Source organism: Camellia sinensis, chromosome 3, assembly GCF_055761805.1.
Source record: "Camellia sinensis isolate YWXY chromosome 3, ASM5576180v1, whole genome shotgun sequence".
In the NCBI taxonomy this organism is placed as follows: Eukaryota; Viridiplantae; Streptophyta; class Magnoliopsida; order Ericales; family Theaceae; genus Camellia; species Camellia sinensis.
The window spans coordinates 131229793-131249878 of record NC_138963.1 but is presented as its reverse complement, the minus strand read 5'-3'; the positions used below and the strand labels follow the sequence as shown (position 1 = coordinate 131249878).

Below are 20086 nucleotides of genomic sequence, written 5' to 3'. Positions count from 1 at the left end.
ACCACCTCCCTTTGGAGCTGCATCTAGTGGTTCCTCTCAGTCCACTGAGTCTCCATTGGTTCAGCAGACCCCAGTTTCGAACACCCAAGTGGCGAAGGAGAGTGCAAGTGTAGCAGCTACTTCCACTGTTCCTGCTGTGACCCCTCTAAATTTGGACCGACTTGTAGAGGTAACTGTCACTTTAGCCACCCACACTGTTACTGCTGTCGCTAGGACCTCTAACCCAGTTGCTTCGGCAACCTCTCAACAGCTGGCAGACTTGTACACCACTCACTTTCGGGAAGTGCCAACTGACCTTGGGGTATCCCAAGATTTTTATACTAGGATGGATACAACTACTATTCCAGATCTGAACGTTGGAGACTACCAGATGGATAACCTCTTTTCGGAGCGACATGACGGTGCAGGCAGCTTTAGTCTTTCTCGCGAGGCTAGTTCACCCGATCGCCAACGCTGCATCTACCTATTCCAATGCTGCTGGGCAATCAATTTCAGGGGAAGTGCGTCGTCCTCAAACCCTTGGTCGCTCCACTAGTCTCCCTCCAGTGATTGAAGCTGGCGGGGGTGTGAGCAAGTCCCCTCAGCCCTCAGAGAAAATTTCTTTTCTAAGTTATTGGGTCTCCTCCGCAGCTGCTCCCACTATAGCCCCGCATCCAGGCGCTGCACCCCGGCACCTTTCCTTTCTTTAAACGTTCCTGGATCTATGGTGCAGACAGCACTTCTGGAGTCACTCGCCAGCTTCATTTGCGACCTTGCTACTAAGAAGATTCTGACCACCCCTAGCAAGTTCGTGGAAGGTGCCGAGGCAAACCAGAGCGGCTTTGAGAGGAACGGTTTGGACCTATCGTGGATGAGGGATAGGCTTCAGGCAGTCGATGGTTTCCTCGAGCATGCAGACAACGTGGCGATGATAGGGCCGGTTTTGAACCCATCATCTACTCTTGTCAACTTGTAGTACCCGCTGTTGCTTGCCTCAGCAACTTTGTAAGGGCTTTTCCATCTTGGTGAGAACTTGGGAATTGGTTGCCCCCGCATGATTGCGTCCACTGTCTTCCGTACCAAGTCCCCTTTATTGAACTTCTTGTGCTAAACAGATTGATTGTAGGCACGAGCTACGGATTGATGACATAGCCATTCTTGCGGAGGGTACAACCAACTCAACTAGTAACACAGCCTCGGACCCGTACACTAGGGAAAATGGGGTTGCCTGATTTAGCTTTCTCTTTGACGTTCTATATGCCCAGAGATTACGGGGAGTCGTTCAGACCAAGTGCCCCCTGCTTCATCCATCATTTTACTCAATATTCGGATGATGGTTTTGTTGGTCGCCTCAGCTTGTCCACTCCCTTGGGGGTAGTATGGACTTGATTTGTGCTGCTTGATCTGGTAGGCGTTCAGAAGTCTTCCCACATGACGATTTACAAAGGGAGTTCCATTGTCGGACAGCATTACTTTTGGTATGCCAAACCTACAGATTATGCTTTGCAATCTGTGGCCTTTCGATTGTTGCGCTGTCAAATGCCCATGTATGGAACAGGTAATGGGTCTGGATGTTGTGCAGCTCAACCGCTGGTGCATGTATCAAGTTCCCAAACTTCTGGCAGGATTGGCATGTCATTACAAAGTTTTCAGCATCTTTTTCCATTGTCGGCCAGTAGTAGCCGAGGTGAATGAGATGTCCATATAATCCTTGATGTTGTGGGCTTCCCTCGGCACCTCATTTGCCTCATCCTTTGGTCAAGGAGGAAGCGGAGGGCCCGCCTCTTAACTCTGATTGCATCGGCTTTGTTCTCAGGCAGTGTGCCATTTCCAAGGTAGTCGACATATGGCTGCCTCCATTCTTCACTGCTTAAGAAATGGGCTTTCTCTTCCTTAGGATGGGATTGGCATTTTGCACATTGCCTCTGCAACTCAGTACTTTCCTTTTCCATCTCTGGCCAGTAATACCCTTGCCTCTATATTCATCGGTATAGACTGATATCTCCATCTCCACGAGACTTAGCATGGATCTGCTTAAGTCTGTAAGTTGCTTCTTGTCTACCGACGCACCTTGCTAGCAAGTTGTTGGCACCACGAAAATACAACTCTCCTTTGAGGAGCAGAAATTATGCAAGTTCTGCTGGTCTGATTGTTCCCTGGCCTGTTTTCAACTGTTCTGTTGGATTATATATGCTTTCTATCCCTCAGCATCTTGCTCTGTATGTTCTTTGGCTAACACTACTGGTGTTGTTCTTTTCTCGATGACGATGGCTATACTATCATCTGGTATATCCACCTTTGCCCCTAGTGTAGCCAAGGCATCGGGGAAACGGTTATGTGTTCAAGGGGTATGCTAGATTTGGACATCATCAAATTGAGAGAGCAACCCTTGAACCACGGTGCGATACGGGCCCAACAGAGGCTCCTTTAAGGCGAAATCACCCATTGTTTGCCTGGCAACTAACTCGGAGTCGCCCAAAATTTTCAACTTGGGGAGTCCCTTCTTTTGGGGAGCGATTAGACCCAATATCAACGCCTCATATTCAGCCTCGTTGTTTGAACATTCAAAATCAAGCTTATATGATAGATGAAACTTCTCTCCTTCTTCACTGGTTAGTGTTATGCCAGCTCTGCCTTTCCCAGCTCCCGAAGCTCCATCAAATTTTAAGTCCCAATAAGCCTCAACTGCAGCTGCTGAGACATGGACCGCACCTGATAGAGATACCTCTACAGGTTCATGTTCACCAGATGGGAATTGGGCCAGTAACTCTGCAAGTGCTTGGCTCTTAATAGCCTTGGGAGTAACACAAGTGATGTCATATTCTGCTAGAGCCAAAAGCCATCTTGCCATTCTTCCAGTCAGAGCGGGTTTGCTTAGCAAGTAGCAGACCGAATCACTCCGGGGTCACATGGACCGGGTGTTCCAAAAAATAGTGGTGCAACTTCCATGCTGTGAAGATTAAGGCTAAACGATGCCTCTCAATTGGGGTATATCGCCACTCGACACCATTGACTTTGCGACTAATGTAATAGACTAGCTTCTCTTGGACAAGTAGAGCCGCAATAGACCGAGGTGTAGACGTTAGGTACAGTAGCAGAGGCTTGTTGGGTTGTAATTGTAAGGGCTTTCATCACCATATCAAATGTCTGCTGGTGTTCTTGCAACCATTCAAACTTGTGATTCCCTTTCAGCAGTGTCCCAAAGGAAAAGGTTATCTCAACAAGGGCCGAAATGAACCTCTTGAGGTATGACACTTTGCCTAGGAATTTCTTCAAAGCCTTTTGAGAGTGTGGTGGTGGCATCTCCATGATTGATTTAATCTTATTCCCATCTACTACAGTCCCCCGCCGGTGTACAAAAAAGCCAGGAACTCGCAGGCGGTAACTCCGAAGGCACACTTGAGAGGGCTCATCTTTAGGCAGAATTTGCGGCACCGCTGAAAAACTTTTTCCAAGTCGCAGAGGTGTCGGTTTGCCTCGATAGACTTGACCACCAGATCATCCACATATACTTCCACTTCATGATGCAACATATCATGGAACACTGCAGTCATAGCCCGTTGGTAGGCTGCCCTCGCATTTTTCAAAACAAAGGGCATCACCGTATAGAAAAAATTTCCCAAGGGGTGTTCTAAATGCCGTTTTTTCTGCATCTTCTGATGCCATTTTGATCTAGTTATAACCACTGAACCCATCCATAAAGGAGAACATCTTATGGCCCGCAGTAGAATCGATAAGTGTGTCGACATGGGGTAATGGAAACTCATCTTTCGGGCAGGCCTCATTCATTTAGATCGGGAAAGTCTACGCAGACCCTGATTTGGCCGTTCTTCTCCACAGGCACAATATTTGCTAGCCAAGTTGGGTACTGTATAGGTTCAATGAACTTGGCCATCGACAACTTTTCTACCTCTTCCTTAATCTTTGCCTCAAGGTCAGGGTGATACTTTCAAGCATGTTGCTTTATTGGCTTAGAGTTGGGAAAAGTATCCAGGTGATGGGTGACAAGAGACGGGTCAAGACCAGGCATCTCATCGTATGTCCAAGCAAAGACGTCATTGTGTACCGCTTCAGTAGTGTTATCAATTCTGCCTTAGCTGTTGGAGCCATTGTGTCGCTGATGAACACGGGGCTTGCTCTGCCCTGATAAGTCGCTGAGGTTGACCTCAGCAAGCACCTCCTGCTGCGGTTTTGGTCTATCTTGCACGCATTCAAGGGCGGGCTCAGACGTCTCCACCAACTCTTCTTGGGACTCGTCATCATCACATTTATTTGTCTCGGGGCCATCCTCCCAAGGTATGAAGCCTAACCTCCAAGACCCGTCCGTCATAGGTAGTAAATTGTCTTACCGCCCTCCCACACCTTAACAATCTTGGGCGGAGGACTTGTGGACTAGCTGCTTCTCTTCTGCCCACTACTTTCTGGAGCAGCCCCTGCATCCCGAATGCCTTCCCATTTTGGCAATTTTACTTCTACAACTTTACCGGTCCTGGGAGTTTCACCCGTTGACAACTCAGTAAAGAAAACTGCATCCGAATAGTGTACCTCCTCAACCCCAAATGGCTGTTCAGACGCATTTATATGGTTACTGTGCGCTTTCCCAACGTTGCCTTCACGCATTAGTGATAACTCAACAGGATAGCTTCATATCGGTGCATCCAAGCTTTGCCAAGTATCATGTGGCAATTTATGTCCGCTTCAATCACATGAAACTTGGTTGCAGAACGGATCTCACCAACTATTAAGTCCACGACCACATGGCCCTTGGTATCTTTTTTCTCGCCGCCAAAACCCATCACAGTGATGGGTTGGCGAACCATCCTAGACTCTGGGATCCCAGCCTTTGCAAAGGTGTCAGTAGTGATGATGTTTATGACGCCCCCGCCAACAAGGAAAGCACGCTTGAACTCTACATCATTGATGTATGATGTGACAAAAGGAGGATGATTATGGGGAAATGGGTATGCTCTGTCTGCCTTTGAAAAAGTAATGGCCCCATAAGCTTCCTGGATGCGCCCAGGCACATACTCCTTAGCCTCAGCAACTTCATCTTGGTGCACTTCAAAGTTATTAATGAGGGCTTTTGTTGCTTCCAACTTCATCTTGGTGCACTTCAAAGTTATTAATGAGGGCTTTTGTTGCTTCCAACCTAGCGGGGCTTGGCTCAACCCCAACAGGTCAAAGAAGGCGCGAAACTTAACAGAGTGTTGCAAGGCCTGGGCATTAGCATCCTCTGCGAATTTTGCCTCTGCAGGTACTGTCTCAGGGAGCTGGCCAGTTGCAATTTCTTCTAACTCATCATAGTAAGACGCCATATGCACTTGATCACGCACAGGCCCGAGATAGCCAATCATATATGTACATTCTTCCCCTTTTCCTTGTGGTTAGGGTAAGGGTCCTTCCGCACATCACGGTTACCGGCATCTTTGAACTTCAGCTCATTTGCGACAACTTTCTTCTCAAAGATACTTTTCAAAGTCCAACAGTCCCTAGTAGGGTGTCTGGTGTTTCTGTGATAAGACACAATAATCCGGGCTTTTTTTGTCCTTCTTAGTTAGAGGGACATTAACTGGAGGCAAGGTAAGTTCATCATCAGTTACCCATTCTTTAACCAGAGCTTTAACATTCTCAACACTGCAAGGACATGGATTTCTATCCTCATAACTCGTTCTTTTCCGAGAGGATGTCGCCTCCCCTTGCGAGTGGCTCCCTCTTGCAGAGGTTACCGCAGCAACTCTGCTACTGCGAGGGTAACGGTGGCTGTCATGAGATATGTGCAAGGGACCAGTGGTACTGAGGTTCCTAGCTGCCTCAATCAAGGCTAAAATGGTAGGCAGATTATGATTCACCAAGAAAATTTTGTAGTCGCGTATGGCACCCACCACACATAGGCTGACTAAATGGGCCCCAGCCACTGGTTCATGACAGTCAATAGCCTTATCTTGGAACCGCTTAACATAGTCCAGTATATCTTCGCCCTCCTTTTGGACATCTCGCCTAAGGGTGAGGGTTGTAACTTTATCATGGACTTGGAAGAACTTTGTGTGGAACTTGTTCACCATCTCCTCCCAAATCTTGATCAAGTTGGGAGCCAAGTTCACATACCAGCTGCAAGCCCTTTCAGTAAGTGGACTTGGAGAACTCCCGAAAGCGCAGAGAGTGGTCACTGCCATGGACACCAAGAGTTTCAATGAACCTCACCACCTGTTCTCTGACATTGCCTTGTTTCCCATCAAACTTAATAAACTTGGGCACTGTATACCCAGTTGGGTATGGCATGGTCAATATCTCCTGAGAGTATGGGGCCCTCACATCTAAGTCGGGGAGAGATGGGAGTTGTTTCTTGCTACGCTCTTGCTCGAGCATAACTTGTACATCGGCTAGAGTAAAAAAATGAGTGGGCCGGAATGGTCCAGTCCGCTCCTGGGTAGCTGAACCAGCGGCCACACCGTTCGCCTGAAGTACCACCGGAGGCACCTGGATCGGAGCCCAAACCTCAGGGAACCGGTTAGGCCTTGGGTTTGGGACTGCTACGGGGAGAGGTGCTTGCGCTGGAGCTGGTCGAGAAGCCATGGCCATAACAGCCTCAGTGAGAGTTTGCAAAGCTGCCAGGATCTCCCTCTGCGTATCCTGGAGTGACTAAACTGCCTCAATCATAACACTCTGGTCACGGTCCTCCGCATGTGCTGCTCCGCCATTTGAAGAGCCTTGCTGAACTAGATCCTCTGCCATTTTTTTCCAGTGAGGTGTGTAAACCACTGCGGGTATGAACCATCAACAAAGCAGCCTCTCCAGCGGAGTCGCCAGAAATGTAAGGGGGTTCAAGGTTAGAAAAGGTGATTAGAGAGGCAAAACTATGCTAATGGTTCAAAAATGGTGGAAGTGGCTTGAGAATGAGAAGCAGCAACTGTCTGGAAGTTGGAGAGTGCGCAGCTGGGTGAGAGTGAAGCAAGTAGCTCAAGAAGAAATGTATGGCAGTGCCAAAATAGGCAGCATCTCCCTCAAATCCCAAAAATTCCTCTTGTTGAACCTTGGGAAATTGGTCCTATTTATAGACTTTTCCTTGGTACCAAGAGCACACCAAGTGGCCGAATAGAGAGAGGACATGTGTCTTAGAGGATCACATGCAATATTCCGCCTTGAGCCACCAGGCTGAACGTGCCACGTGTCCTTCTACATATGTTGTATACTATCTGTTTGCTTTCACAACTACCTTTTTGAGCCTTAGCAAGTGTAGTTACGACGGGAGTGTTTGGCGCTGCAACTCCCTCTTGAGCTTCTGCAAGTGCAGTTGCAACGGGAGCGTTTGCCGCTGCACTTGCCTTCTCAACTCAAACCTCAGCAAGTGCATTTGCATCGGTAAACCTTGCTGCTGCACTTGCCTTCTCAGTTCTACTTGGCCACTGCATGCATTCTCAGCACTCCATTAGTCTGCTACCGACTATGTTCGTGCTCACTGCAACGAAGCCTTCACCCTTAGCCACCTAACCACAAACTCCCCAGCTTCCCAGGGCAAAGGCCACAGCCAAGCCTGTTATCAGCCGTGCTGTTCCTTAGTACCAAGCCCAAGGGGCTTCCTTAATCCTGCCTGTGCAACTAAGGCAGGTCTATGACCTGGGTAATGGAAAGGGAGTCTCTTATGCTCGGTCAACCCTGCTCCCATCTTCACGGGATCGCCGTGGTAAACAGATACCCTGGGCCTGCCATCAACTCCAACCAGTAAGTCTTGGGGCCTGCTATCAGTGCCAAGTTAAATGAATTTTGGGGCCTGCTATCAGCCCTGGGCTAGTAATGCCTTGGGGCCTGCTATCAGCACCAGGCATTACCCTCTACTTGCAGAGGGGAAGCTTTTCCCAGAGGTGGGATGTTCCCTCCGCAAGTTGGTTACGGCGGCAGTAGTTGCTGCGGTAGTCATTACCCGTGGCAAGTTCAAATGGCATAACCGGCAATATTGGAGATGGTGACGCCGAAAAAGTGCCTATGCAACTTGGGTGCCCCTGCAACTTTTGGTTCTCTCCTTCCCTCAGCAACTCCAAGTGGCGATGAAACCGAGAATACTTGGAATGGCGGCGGCAAGACAAAGTGCCTCCCCAACTTGGTCATCGCAACTGTCGCCTCTGTAACTTAGTTGCTTCGGCTTTCTCTTTCCCTTGTCAACTTTGGATGGCGGCAGAGCCAAAGATATTAGGAATGTCGGCGCTGAGCCAAAGTACCTCAGCAACTTCCCCGCTGCATGCGTTCCCTCTACAACTTGACCGTCGCATGTGTTCCCGCTGCAACTTGACTTGGTCATTTTCCTTTGTGGAGTCTGTTTGGACCCTTGGCGGGTCGGACCTACTCCGGCCCGCTGTTGGTCCACTTCCCTTGAACTTTAGCCCATGCTCTTTTTCATTCCTGGTCGCCTCTTTGGGGCGACCTCAGTACTTAGGCCCATACTTAATTGGGGGTTTAATTTCTGACCCCCTACATTTGCCCCCTGCCCCAGTGGGGGACACGTTCCTGGTTTCCCGTGTGTGCATGACGCTAGCAAGTAACCCAAGGGTAGCGTCGGTTGGGTCAGAAGTTGTGTCGACTCTGAAAAGGATTACCCTCTTGACTGATGGGTCATAATGGGCCTAGGGAAGCATATCGGCGCCCTTTTGCTACTTTCTTTATATATAGCGCCCATGGGTCCAGTGGTCCCCCACTTACGCCCAAACACACTTTATGTCTCCTTGTCTTCTTCTCTTCCTTGTCCCCACTTTCCAAAGTCTTCTTTACTTTTCTTTATACTTCCTTATGCCCAGCACAAGGTTTCTACCCGACAGGGCTGACCCACCCCCCCTACTGAATGGAGGAGGGCATCATACTTCGAAGGGCTAGCTGACCCTTTCTGGAAGGTCGTTGACTCCTTCATTCCTCATGCCCTTCCTTTGGAGGAGCCTCTGCTTCCTTTTAGTGAGGCTGCTTTGGATGATGCTGACATGGTGAACCCAGTCTCTGTGCTTCGGTTTCGCGTGGAGCGTGGTGACTTTCCCCATTCATACATCTACTATCGCACTCATTCGAGCACTTCAACAGACTAGTCCCTCTGGGTTGATGACATCATTGCAGATGGTGGGTTCGAGCAGCAATTGCAGGATGTTCTTCTCTACAATGTCGTTTCGATTTCGAGGGTGTTATCAGTGCGCAAAGTACAAACCAACACTGATATGGTTGTCTCCCGCTGGGGCCGCGACACTCACACTTTTTCTTTGGCATGGGGGGAGATAACTCCAACCCTCGAAGATGTTGCCGTCCTTCTGCGGTTGAGCACTCGTGGAGATCACCCCTTCGAACCAGCGTCCTTGACTCCTGCAGAACAAGTTGCTGTCACTGCCCTCCAAGGAGCCTTTCGAGAGGCGCGGAAGTATGGCTCTTGGTCTGATCTTAGGACTGCGGAACTACTCCAGGAAAGGCCCAAGAGGGACAAAACCACTTATCTTTCTGGCTGAAGCATTTCTTCAAGGACCTACAACAAGTTGTGGGCGACATCACAGAGGAGAGTCACAACTCCATAGTTGGGTCGGGCTACCGCAGCGACTTGTACTTGGCCGCCTTCGTCAATTACTTCATTTTTTTTTTCTTGTTCTCCCTAGCAACCCTACCGAGAGTATTAACCCTCTGGTGTTCCCTTTGGCTGTCAAACTTTGCAGCGGCAGCCAGATCCCTCTGGCCCCCCTCTTCTTGGGGAACTTATACCTCCGCCTTGATCTCATCCATTCGAACATCGAACAATCCATGGGCCCGCTATGATGTGTAGAGCTTTGTACACACTCAATTCCTGACCGCTTTCTTCTATGAGAGATTTGCTGCCATAGGCCGCGTCCCTAAAGAAGATGAGTCTTTCATCATAGACGAAGTCCTTGATGCAGAGGGTCGTCCAGTTCTAGATGCCTGTCACGAGGCAAGTGCGTCACTCCCTTCCTCCCTCGCATCTCTCGGTGGTCTGGTCTTGGCACTAACAGACCCTTTGCAGATTATGTAGACCGCATGGAAGAATGTGTGTTCCGCCCTTTCACTCAGCTTCTTCCAGGCATTCATATGGTTCCATTCTATTTTTCCGAGGCTCGCCATGTTGATTTCTCCCTCGACAGTGTCCAGGCAAACTGCCTTCTTATTGCTGCCATGATACGCCCCGAATTTCTACCCGTGTGGAACGAGAAGGGCATGTCCACGTCATATATCGACCGGACAGGGTCCCTGACCAGTTCGGCATGGATCAGGGCGTCCCACATGCCCCTCCGCTTCAGACTGATTACCACCAGAGCTTTCAGCGATTTGCCCGTGATTATACCGCTCTACTTGTGGAGGGCTTAGGCTTCATGGAGCTTCTCTCACTTGGAAGAGAGGGCGCCTTTACTCCCAGTAAAAGGCTGCTCTGGCACCGCAACCTCAATTCTTTCTTCAACTTTTGCAACAGTGCTCCCGTAGTCCCTGCGATGGAACCCATCCCGCAACCTAACTTATCTCTTCGTCTGCCCTCTGGCCAAGGGAAACAGACCAGTATATTCTATCACTTCAAGCTTCTATCCCTGACTACCGTGGAGAAGCCTCACCTGTCAGGAGCAAATTGCTCCCCCTCAAGTCCGCACGACAGTTACGGACGACCCGCTCTAGACTAAGGGCAACCCAAGAGGCAGCGGCATCAGTTGCCGAGGCACGTGCCTCACCAAGTAAGAAGATACTCCGAAATGTACCCATACTTAGAAAATATTTTGCATTGCTTCCTTGGACTTCTTACGTTTACTTTGGTAATCACATAACCTTTTTTCTTTTCAGGGCCCACCGGCCATGCCACCGGCCCCGGAGGTTCTTCTACTGCCATCGGACTTTCCTCAGATTCAGACGACGACAACGACAACGACGACGACCTTCCCACTGCTACAAGGGTCACAAGGTTCAGGACCAGCAGGGCAGTACTTCCAGATATTGAAAAAGAACCAAGTGCTGGGGGCACACCAACTACTGAGGCTGAGCCAGTTGTTACGGGCGGCCTAGTTGCTAAGGGTGCAGAGCCTCCAAACCCCGCTGATTCTGTGCACTCCGACCGTTCCTCTGTCGGTGGAGATGATTTTTTCCCCGAGACCCCAAGGGAAGATACCGCCATGAGAGAGCCGCTGGAAGTTGCACCACCTCCCTTTGGAGCTGCATCTGGTGGTTCCTCCCAATCCACTGAGTCTCCATTGGTTCAGCAGACCCCACTTCCGAACGCCCAAGTGGCGGAGGAGAGTGCAAGTGTAGTGGCTACTTCCACTGTTCCTGCTGTGACCCCTCTAAATTTGGACCGACTTGCAGAGGTAACTGTCACTTTAGCCACCCACACCGTTACTGCTGTTGCTGGGACCTCCAACCCAGTTGCTTCGGCAACCTCTCAACAGCTGGCAGACTTGTAGCCCACTCACTTTCCGAAAGTGCCAACTGACCTTGGGGTATCCCAAGATTTTTATACTGGTATGGATACCACTACTGTTCCAGATCTGAACATTGGAGACAACCAGATGGATAACCTCTTTTCGGAGCGACATAACGGTGCAGGCAGCTTCAGTCTTTCTCGCAATACTAGTTCACCCAATCGCCAACGCTACATCTACCCATTCCAATGCTACTGGGCAATCATCTTCAGGGGAAGTGCGTCGTCCTCAGACCTTTGGTCGCTCCACCAGTCTCCCTCCAGTGATTGAAGCTGGTGGGGCTGTGAGGGAGTCCCCTCAGCCCTCAGAGAAAGTTTCTTTTCTAAGTTACTGGGTCTCCTCCGTAGCTGCTTCCACTCGCGCCCCGCATCCAGGCGCTGCACCCCGACACCTTTCTTGCTTTTAACGTTCTTGGATCTATGGTGCAGACCGCATTGCTGGAGTCACTCGCCAGCTTCATTCGCAACCTTGCTACTAAGAAGATTCTGACAACCCCTAGCAAGTTCGTGGAAAGTGTCGAGGCAAACCAGAGCGGCTTTGAGAGGAACGGTTTGGACCTATCGTGGATGAGGGGTAGGCTTCAGGCAGTCGATGGTTTCCTCGAGCATGCAGACAATGTGGCGATGATAGGGCCAGTTTTGAATCCATCATCTACTCTTGTTAACTTGTAGTACCCGCTGCTGCTTGCCTTAGCAACTTTGTAGGGGCCTTCCCATCATGGTGAGAACTTGGGAATAGGTTGCCCCCGCATAATTGCGTCCACTGTCTTCCATACCAAGTCCCCTTTATTGAACTTCTTGTGCTGAACAGATTGATTGTAGGCATGAGCTACGGATTGATGATACTTTTCCATTGCCCTCGAGGCCTGATCTCTTCTTTCTTCAGCTGCCTCTGTCATTCTTTCTGCTGTCTGGAACTAAGTATGCTGACATAGCCATTCTTGCTGAGGGTACTGCCAACTCAACTGGTAACACAGCTTCGGAGCCGTACACTAGGGAAAATGGGGTTGCCTAAGTTGGCTTTCTCTTTGATGTTCTATACGCCCAGAGTGCTACGGAGAGTCGTTCAGACCAAATGCCCCCTGCTTCATCCATCATTTTACTCAATATTCGGATGATGGTTTTGTTGGTCGCCTCAGCTTGTCCACTTCCTTGGGGGTAGTATGGACTAGACTTGTGCTGCTTGATCTGGTAGGCGTTCAGAAGTCTTCCCACATGACGATTTACAAAGGGAGTTCCATTGTCGAACAACATTACTTTTGGTATGCCAAACCTACAGATTATGCTTTCTCTAATGAAGTTGGCTACTCCTGCCCCGTCTGCCTTCCTTATCGGTATAGCCTCCACCCACTTGGTACTAACTTCAGAAGCTACAATCTGTGGCCTTTCGATTGCTGCGCTGTCAAATGCCCAAGTATGGAACAAGTAAGGGGTCTTGATGTTGTGCAGCACAAGCACCGGTGCATGTATCAAGTTCCTAAACTTCTGGCAGGATTAGCATCTCCTTACAAAGTTTTTAGCATCTTCTTCCATTGTCGGCCAATAGTAGCCGAGGTGAATGAGATGTCCATATAATCGTTGTCCTCCTTGATGTTCTGTCTTGTGGGCTTCCCTCGGCACCTCATTTGCCTTATCCTTTGGTCAAGGAAGAAGCGGAGGGCCCGCCTCTTAACTCTGATTGCATCGGCTTTGTTCTCAAGCAGTGTGCCATTTCCAAGGTAGTTGACATATGGCTGCCTCCATTCTTAACTGCTTAAGAAATGGGCTTCCTCTTCCTTCGGATGGGATTGGCATTTTGCACATGGCCTCTACAACTCAGTACTTTCCTTTTCCATCTCTGGCTAGTAATACCCTTGCCTCTGTATCCGTCGATATAGACTGATATCTCGATCTCTACGAGACTTAGCATGGATCTACTTAAGTCTGTAAGTTGCTTCTTGTCTACCGACGCACCTTGCCAGCAAGTTGTTGGCACCGCGAAAATACAACTCTCCTATGAGGAGCAGAAATTATGCAAGTTCTGCTGGTCTGATTGTTCCTTGGCTTGTTTTCAACTGTTCTGTTGGATTATATCTGTTTTCCATCCCCCAGCATCTTGCTCTGTATGTTCTTCAGCTAACACTGCTGGTGTTGTTCTTTTCTCGATGACGATGGCTATGCTATCATCTGGTATATCCACCTTTGCCCCCAGTGTAGCCAAGGCATCGGGGAAACGGTTGTGTGTTCGAGGGGTATGCTGGATTTCGACATCATCAAATTGAGTGAGCTACCCTTGAACCACGGTGTGATACGGGCCCAACAGAGGCTCCTTTAAGGCGAAATCACCCATTGTTTGCCTGACAACTAACTCGGAGCCTCCCAAAATTTTCAACTTGCGGAGTCCCTTCTTTTGGGCAGCGATTAGACTCTGTATCAACGCCTCATATTCAGCCTCGTTGTTTGAACATTCAAAATCAAGCTTATATGATAGATGAAACTTCTCTCCTTCTTCACTGGTTAGTTTTATGCCAGCTCCGCCTTTCCCAGCTCCCGAAGCTCCATCAAATTTTAAGTTCCAATAAGCCTCAACTGCAACTGCGGAGACATGGATCTCACCTCTAGTAGAGATACCTCTGCAGGTTCATGTTCACCAGATGGGAATTGGGCCGGTAAGTCTGCAAGTGCTTGGCTCTTAATAGCCTTGGGATTAACACAAGTGATGTCATATTCTGCTAGAGCCAAAAGCCATCTTGCCATTCTTCCAGTCAGAGCGGGTTTGCTTAGCAAATAGCGGACTGGATCACTCCGAGGTCACAACATGGATCGGGTGTGCCAAAAAATAGTGGCACAACTTCCGCGCTGTGAAGATTAAGACTAAACAATGCCTCTCAATTGGGGTATATCGCCACTCGACACCATTGACTTTGCGACTGATGTAATAGACTGGCTTCTCAATGCCATCTATGTCTTGGACAAGTAGATGCCCAATAGACCGAGGTGTAGACGTCAGGTACAGTAGCAGAGGTTTGTTGGGTTGAAGGGCAATCATTGTAAGTGCTTTCATCACCATATCAAATGCCTGCTGGTGTTCATGCAACCATTCAAACTTGCGATTCCCTTTCAGCAGTGTCCCAAAGGAAAAGGTTATCTTAGCATGGGCTGGAATGAACCTCTTGAGGTATGACACTTTGCCTAGGAATTTCTTCAAAGCCTTTTGAGAGTGTGGTGGTGGCATCTGCATGATTGATTTAATTTTATCCCCATCTACTTCAATCCCCCGCCGGAGTACAAAAAAGTCAAGGAACTTGCCGGCGGTAACTCCGAAGGCACACTTGAGAGAGTTCATCTTTAGGCAGAATTTGCAGCACCGTTGAAAAACTTTTTCCAAGTAGTAGAGGTGTTGGTTTGCCTCGGTAGACTTGACCACCAAATCATCCACATATACTTTCACTTCATGATGCAACATGTCATGGAACACTGCAGTCATAGCCCGTTGGCAGGCTGCCCCCGCGTTTTTCAAACCGAAAGGCATCACCGTATAGAAAAAATTTCCCAAGGGCATTCTAAATGCCATTTTTTCTGCATCTTCTGATGCCATTTTGATCTGATTATAACCACTGAACCCATCCATAAAGGAGAACATCTTATGGCCTGCAGTAGAATTGACAAGTGTGTCAACATGGGACAATGAAAACTCATCTTTCGGGCAGGCCTCATTCATTCAGGCCGGGAAAGTCTACGCAGACCTGATCTGGCCGTTTTTCTTCTCCACAGGCACAATATTTGCTAGCCAAGTTGGGTACTGTATAGGCTCAATAAACTTGGCCCTCGGCAACTTTTCTACCTCTTCCTTAATCTTTGCCTCAAGGTCAGGGTGATACTTCGAGCATGCTAATTGGCCTAGAGTTGGGAAAAGTATCCAGGTGATGGGTGACAAGAGACGGGTCAAGACCAGGCATCTCATCGTATGTCCAAGCAAAGACGTCACTGTACCGCTTCAGTAGTGTTATCAATTCTGCCTCAACTGTTGGAGCCATTGTGTCCTTGATGAACATGGGGCTTGCTCTGCCCTGGCAAGTCACTGAGGTTGACCTCAGCAAGCACCTCCTGCTGCGGTTTGGGTCTATCTTGCACACATTCAGGGGCGGGCTCAAGTGTCTCCACCAACTCTTCTTGGGACTCGTCATCGTCACATTTATTTGCCTCGGGGCCTTCCTCCCAAGGTATGAAGCCTACCCTCCAAGACCCGTCTTAGGTAGTAAACTGTCTTACTGCCCTCCCGCACCTTAACAATCTTGGGCGGAGGACTTGTGGAGTTGCTGCTTCTCTTCTGCCCACTACTTTCTGGAGCAGCCCCTGCATCCCGAATGCCTTCCCATTTTGGCAATTTTACTCCTACAACTTTACCAGTCCTTGGAGTTTCACCCGTTGACAACTCAGTAAAGAAAACTACATCCAAATAGTGTGCCTCCTCAACCCCAAATGGCTGTTCAAACGCATTTATATGGTTACTGTGCGCTTTCCCAACTTTGCCTTCACGCATTAGTGATAACTCGACGGGATAGCTCCATATCGGTGCATCCAAGCTCTGCCAAGTATCATGTGGCAATTTATGTCCGCTTCAATCACATGAAACTTGGTTGCGGAATAGATCTCACCAACTGCTAAGTCCATGACCACATGGCCCTTGGTATCTTTTTTCTCGCCGCCAAAACCCATCACAGTGATGGGTTGGCGAACCATCCTGGACTCTGGGATCCCAACCTTTGCAAAGGTGTCCGTAGTGATGATGTTTATGGACGCCCCGGCCATCAAGGAAAGCACGCTTAAACTCTACATCACTGATGCATGCTGTGACAAAAAGAGGACGATTATGGGGAAATGGGTATGCTCTGTCTGCCTCTAAAAAGGTAATGGCCCCATAAGCTTCCTGGATGCGCCGAGGCACATACTCCTTAGCCTCAGCAACTTCATCACGGTGCACTTCAAAGATATTAATGAGGGCTTTTGTTGTTTCCAACCCGGCGGCTTGGCTCAGCCCCAAATGGTCAAAGAAGACGCGAAACTTAACAGAGTTTTGCAAGGCCTAGGCATTAGCATCCTTTGCGAATTTTGCCTCTGTAGGTACTGTCTCAGGGAGCTGGCCGGTTGCAATTTCTTCTAACTCATCATAGTAAGACGCCATATGCACTTGATCATACACAGGCCCGAGATAGCCAATCTTTCCCTTCTCCTTGTGGTTAGGATAAGGGTCCTTCCGCACATGACAGTTACCGGCATCTATGAACTTCAGCTCATTTGCGTCAACTTTCTTCTTGAAGATACTTTTCAAAGTCCAACAATCCCTAGTAGGGTGTCTGGTGGTTCTGTGATAGACACAATAATCCGAGCTTTCTTTGTCCTTTTTAGTTGGAGGGACATTAACTGGAGGCAAGGTAAGTTCACCATCAGCTACCCATTCTTTAACCAGAGCATTAACATTCTCAACGCTGCAAGGACATAGATTTCTGTCCTCATAACTCTTTCTCTTCCGAGAGGACGTCGCCTCCCCTTGCGAGCGGCTCCCTCCTGCAGAGGTTACCGCAGCAACTCTGCTACTGCGAGGGTAGCGGTGGCTGTCACGAGATCTGTGCAAGGAACCAGTGGTACTGAGGTTCCTAGCTGCCTCAATCAAGGCTGAAATGGTAGGCAGATTATGATTCACCAAGAAAATTTTGTAGTCGCGTATGGCACCCCTCCACACATATGCCGACTAAATGGGCCTCATCCATTAGTTCATGACAATCAATAGCCTTATCTTGGAACCGCTTAACATAGCCCAGTATATCTTCACCCCCCTTTTGGACATTTCGCCCAAGGGTGAGAGTTGTAGCTTTCTCTTGGACTTGGAAGAACTTCTTGTGGAACTTGTTCACCATCTCCTCCCAACTCTTGATCGAGTTGGGAGCCATGTTCACATACCAGCTGCAAGCCCTTTCAGTAAGTGGACTTGGAGAACTCCCGAAGGCGCAAAGAGTGGTCACGGCCATGGACACCAAGAGTTTCAATGAACCTCATCGCCTGTTCTCTGGCATTGCTTTGTTTCCCATCAAACTTAATAAACTTGGGCACTGTATACCCAGTTGGGTATGGCATGGTCAATATCTCCTGAGAGTATGGGGCCTTCACATCTGAGTCGGGGAGAGATGGGAGTGGCTTCTTGCTATGCTCTTGCTCGAGCATAGCTTGTACATCAGCTAGAGTAAAAAAGTGAGTGGGCTGGAATGGTCCAGTCTGCTCCTGGGTAGCTGAACCAGCAGCCACACCGTTCGCCTGAAGTACCGCCGGAGGCACCTGGATTGGAGCCCAAACCTCAGGGAACAAGTTAGGCACTGGGTTTGGGACTGCTACGGGCGGAGGTGTTTGCGCTGGAGCTGGTCGAGAAGCCATGCCATAACAGCCTCAGTGAGAGTTTGCAAAGCTGCCAGGATCTCCCTCTGCATATCCTGGAGTGACTGAACTGCCTCAATCACAACACTGTGGTCACGGTCCTCCGCATGTGCTACTCCACCATTTGAAGAGCCTTGTTGAACTTCATCCTCTGCCATTTTTTTCCAGTGAGGTATGTAAACCACTATGGGTATGAACCATCAACAAAGCCGCCTCCCCAGCGGAGTCGCCAGAAATGTAAAAGGGTTCAAGGTTAGAGAAGGTAATTAGAGAGGCAAAACTATGCTAATGGTCCAAAAATGGTGGAAGTGGCTTGAGAATGAGCAGCAGCAACTGTTTGGAAGTTGGAGAGTGTGCAGCTGGGTGAGGGTGAAGCAAGTAGCTCAAGAAGAAATGTATAGCAGTGCCAAAATGGGCAGCATCTACCCCAAATCCCCAAAATTCCTCTTGTTGAACCATGGGAAATGGGTCCTATTTATATAGGCTTTTCCTTGGCACCAAGTGGCCAAATAGAGAGAGGACATGTGTCCTAGAGGATCACATGGAATATTCTGCCTTGAGCTACTAGGCTGAAGGTGCCACGTGTTCTTTTGCATGTACTGTGTACTATCTGTTTGCCTCCGCAACTACCTTTTTGAGCCTCAGCAAGTGTAGTTGCGACAGGAGTGTTTGGCGCTGCAACTCCCTTTTGAGCCTGAGGAAGTGCAGTTGCGACGGGAGCGTTTGCCGCTACACTTGCCTTCTCAGCTCGAACCTCAGCAAGTGCACTTGCAGCGATAAACTTTGCTACTGCCTCCTCAGTTCTACTTGGCCACTACATGCATTCTCAGAACTCCATTAGTCTGCTATCGACAATATTCGTGCTCACCGCAGCGAAGCCTTCACCCTTAGCCACCTAACCACAAACTCCCCAACTTCCCCAGGCGAAGGCCACAGCCAAGCCTGCTATCAGCCTTGCTGTTCCTTAGTACCAAACCCAAAGGGCTTCCTTAGTCCTGCCTGTGCCACTAAGGCAGGTCTATGACCTGGGTAATGAAAAGGGAGTCCCTTATGCTAGGGCTACCCTGCTCCCATCTTTGCGAGATCGTCGCGATAAACTGGTACCCTGGGCCTGCTATCAACTCCAACCAATAAGTCTTGGGGCCTGCTATCAGCCCTGGGCTAGTAATGCCTTGAGGACTGCTATCAGCGCCAGGCATTACCCTCTCCTTGCAGAGGGAAAGCTTTTCCCAGAGACTGCTATCACCTTAGCGGGATGTTCCCTCCGCAACTTGGTTGCGGCGGCAGTAGTTGATGCGGCAGTCATTTCCCGTGGCAAGTTCAAATGGCATAACCGACAATATTGGAGATGGCGGCGCCGACAAAGTGCCTCTGCAACTTGGGCGCCTCTGCAACCTAGTTGCTTCGGTTCTCTTCTTCCCTCAACTCCAGGTGGCGACGGAACCGAGAATACTTGGAATGGCAGCGCTAAGACAAAGTGCCTCCGCAACTTGGTCGTCGCAACTGTCACCTCTGCAACTTAGTTGCTTCGGCTTTCTCTTTCCCTCATCAACTTTGGATGGCGGCGGAGCCGAAGATATTAGAAATGGCAGCGCTGAGGCAAAGTACCTCGGCAACTTCCCCGCTGCATGTATTCCCTCTGCAACTTGACCGTGGCATGTGTTCCCGCTGCAACTTGACTTCGTCATTTTCCCTCGTGGAGTCTATTTGGACCCTTGGCAGGTCGGACCAACTCCGGCCCACTGTTGGCCCACTTCCCTTGGACTTTAGCCCATGCTCCATTTTCATTCCTGGTCGCCTCTTTGCGACGACCTCAGTACTTAGGCCCATACTTAATTTGGGGTTTAATTTCTGACCCTCAAAAAAAACAGAACGTAGTGGCTAGAAATAGTGCTGAAGCTGAATTTAGATCAATGGCTCATGGAATTTGTAAAGCTTTGTGGATCGAGAGATTATTGGAAGACTTAAAAATTCCAAGAACATCACCAATGGAAGTTTACTGTAACAAGAAGGCAGCAAATACAATTGCTCATAATCTTGTTCTTCACAACAGAACTTAGCATGTGAAAGTCGACAAGCACTTTATCAACAAAAAGATTGAGAAGGAATTGATCTACATGTCTTATATACCCACTGCGGAGCAGATTGCAGATGTTCTTACAAAGGGACTACACAAGAAGCAGTTCGACCACCTAATCTACAAGTTGGCCATGAAAGACATATTCAAGCCAACTTGAGGGGGAGTGTTGGAAATGGGAAGAAAATAAT

The 20086-nt window shown here is 49.0% G+C and overlaps 1 protein-coding gene across 11 annotated transcripts in view; it reads right to left on the bottom strand.

Moving 5' to 3' along the window:
* Window positions 1-20086, bottom strand: part of LOC114260648 (tripeptidyl-peptidase 2-like) — a 71589-nt gene that overhangs the window by 34301 nt on the left and 17202 nt on the right. The window lies entirely within an intron of this gene.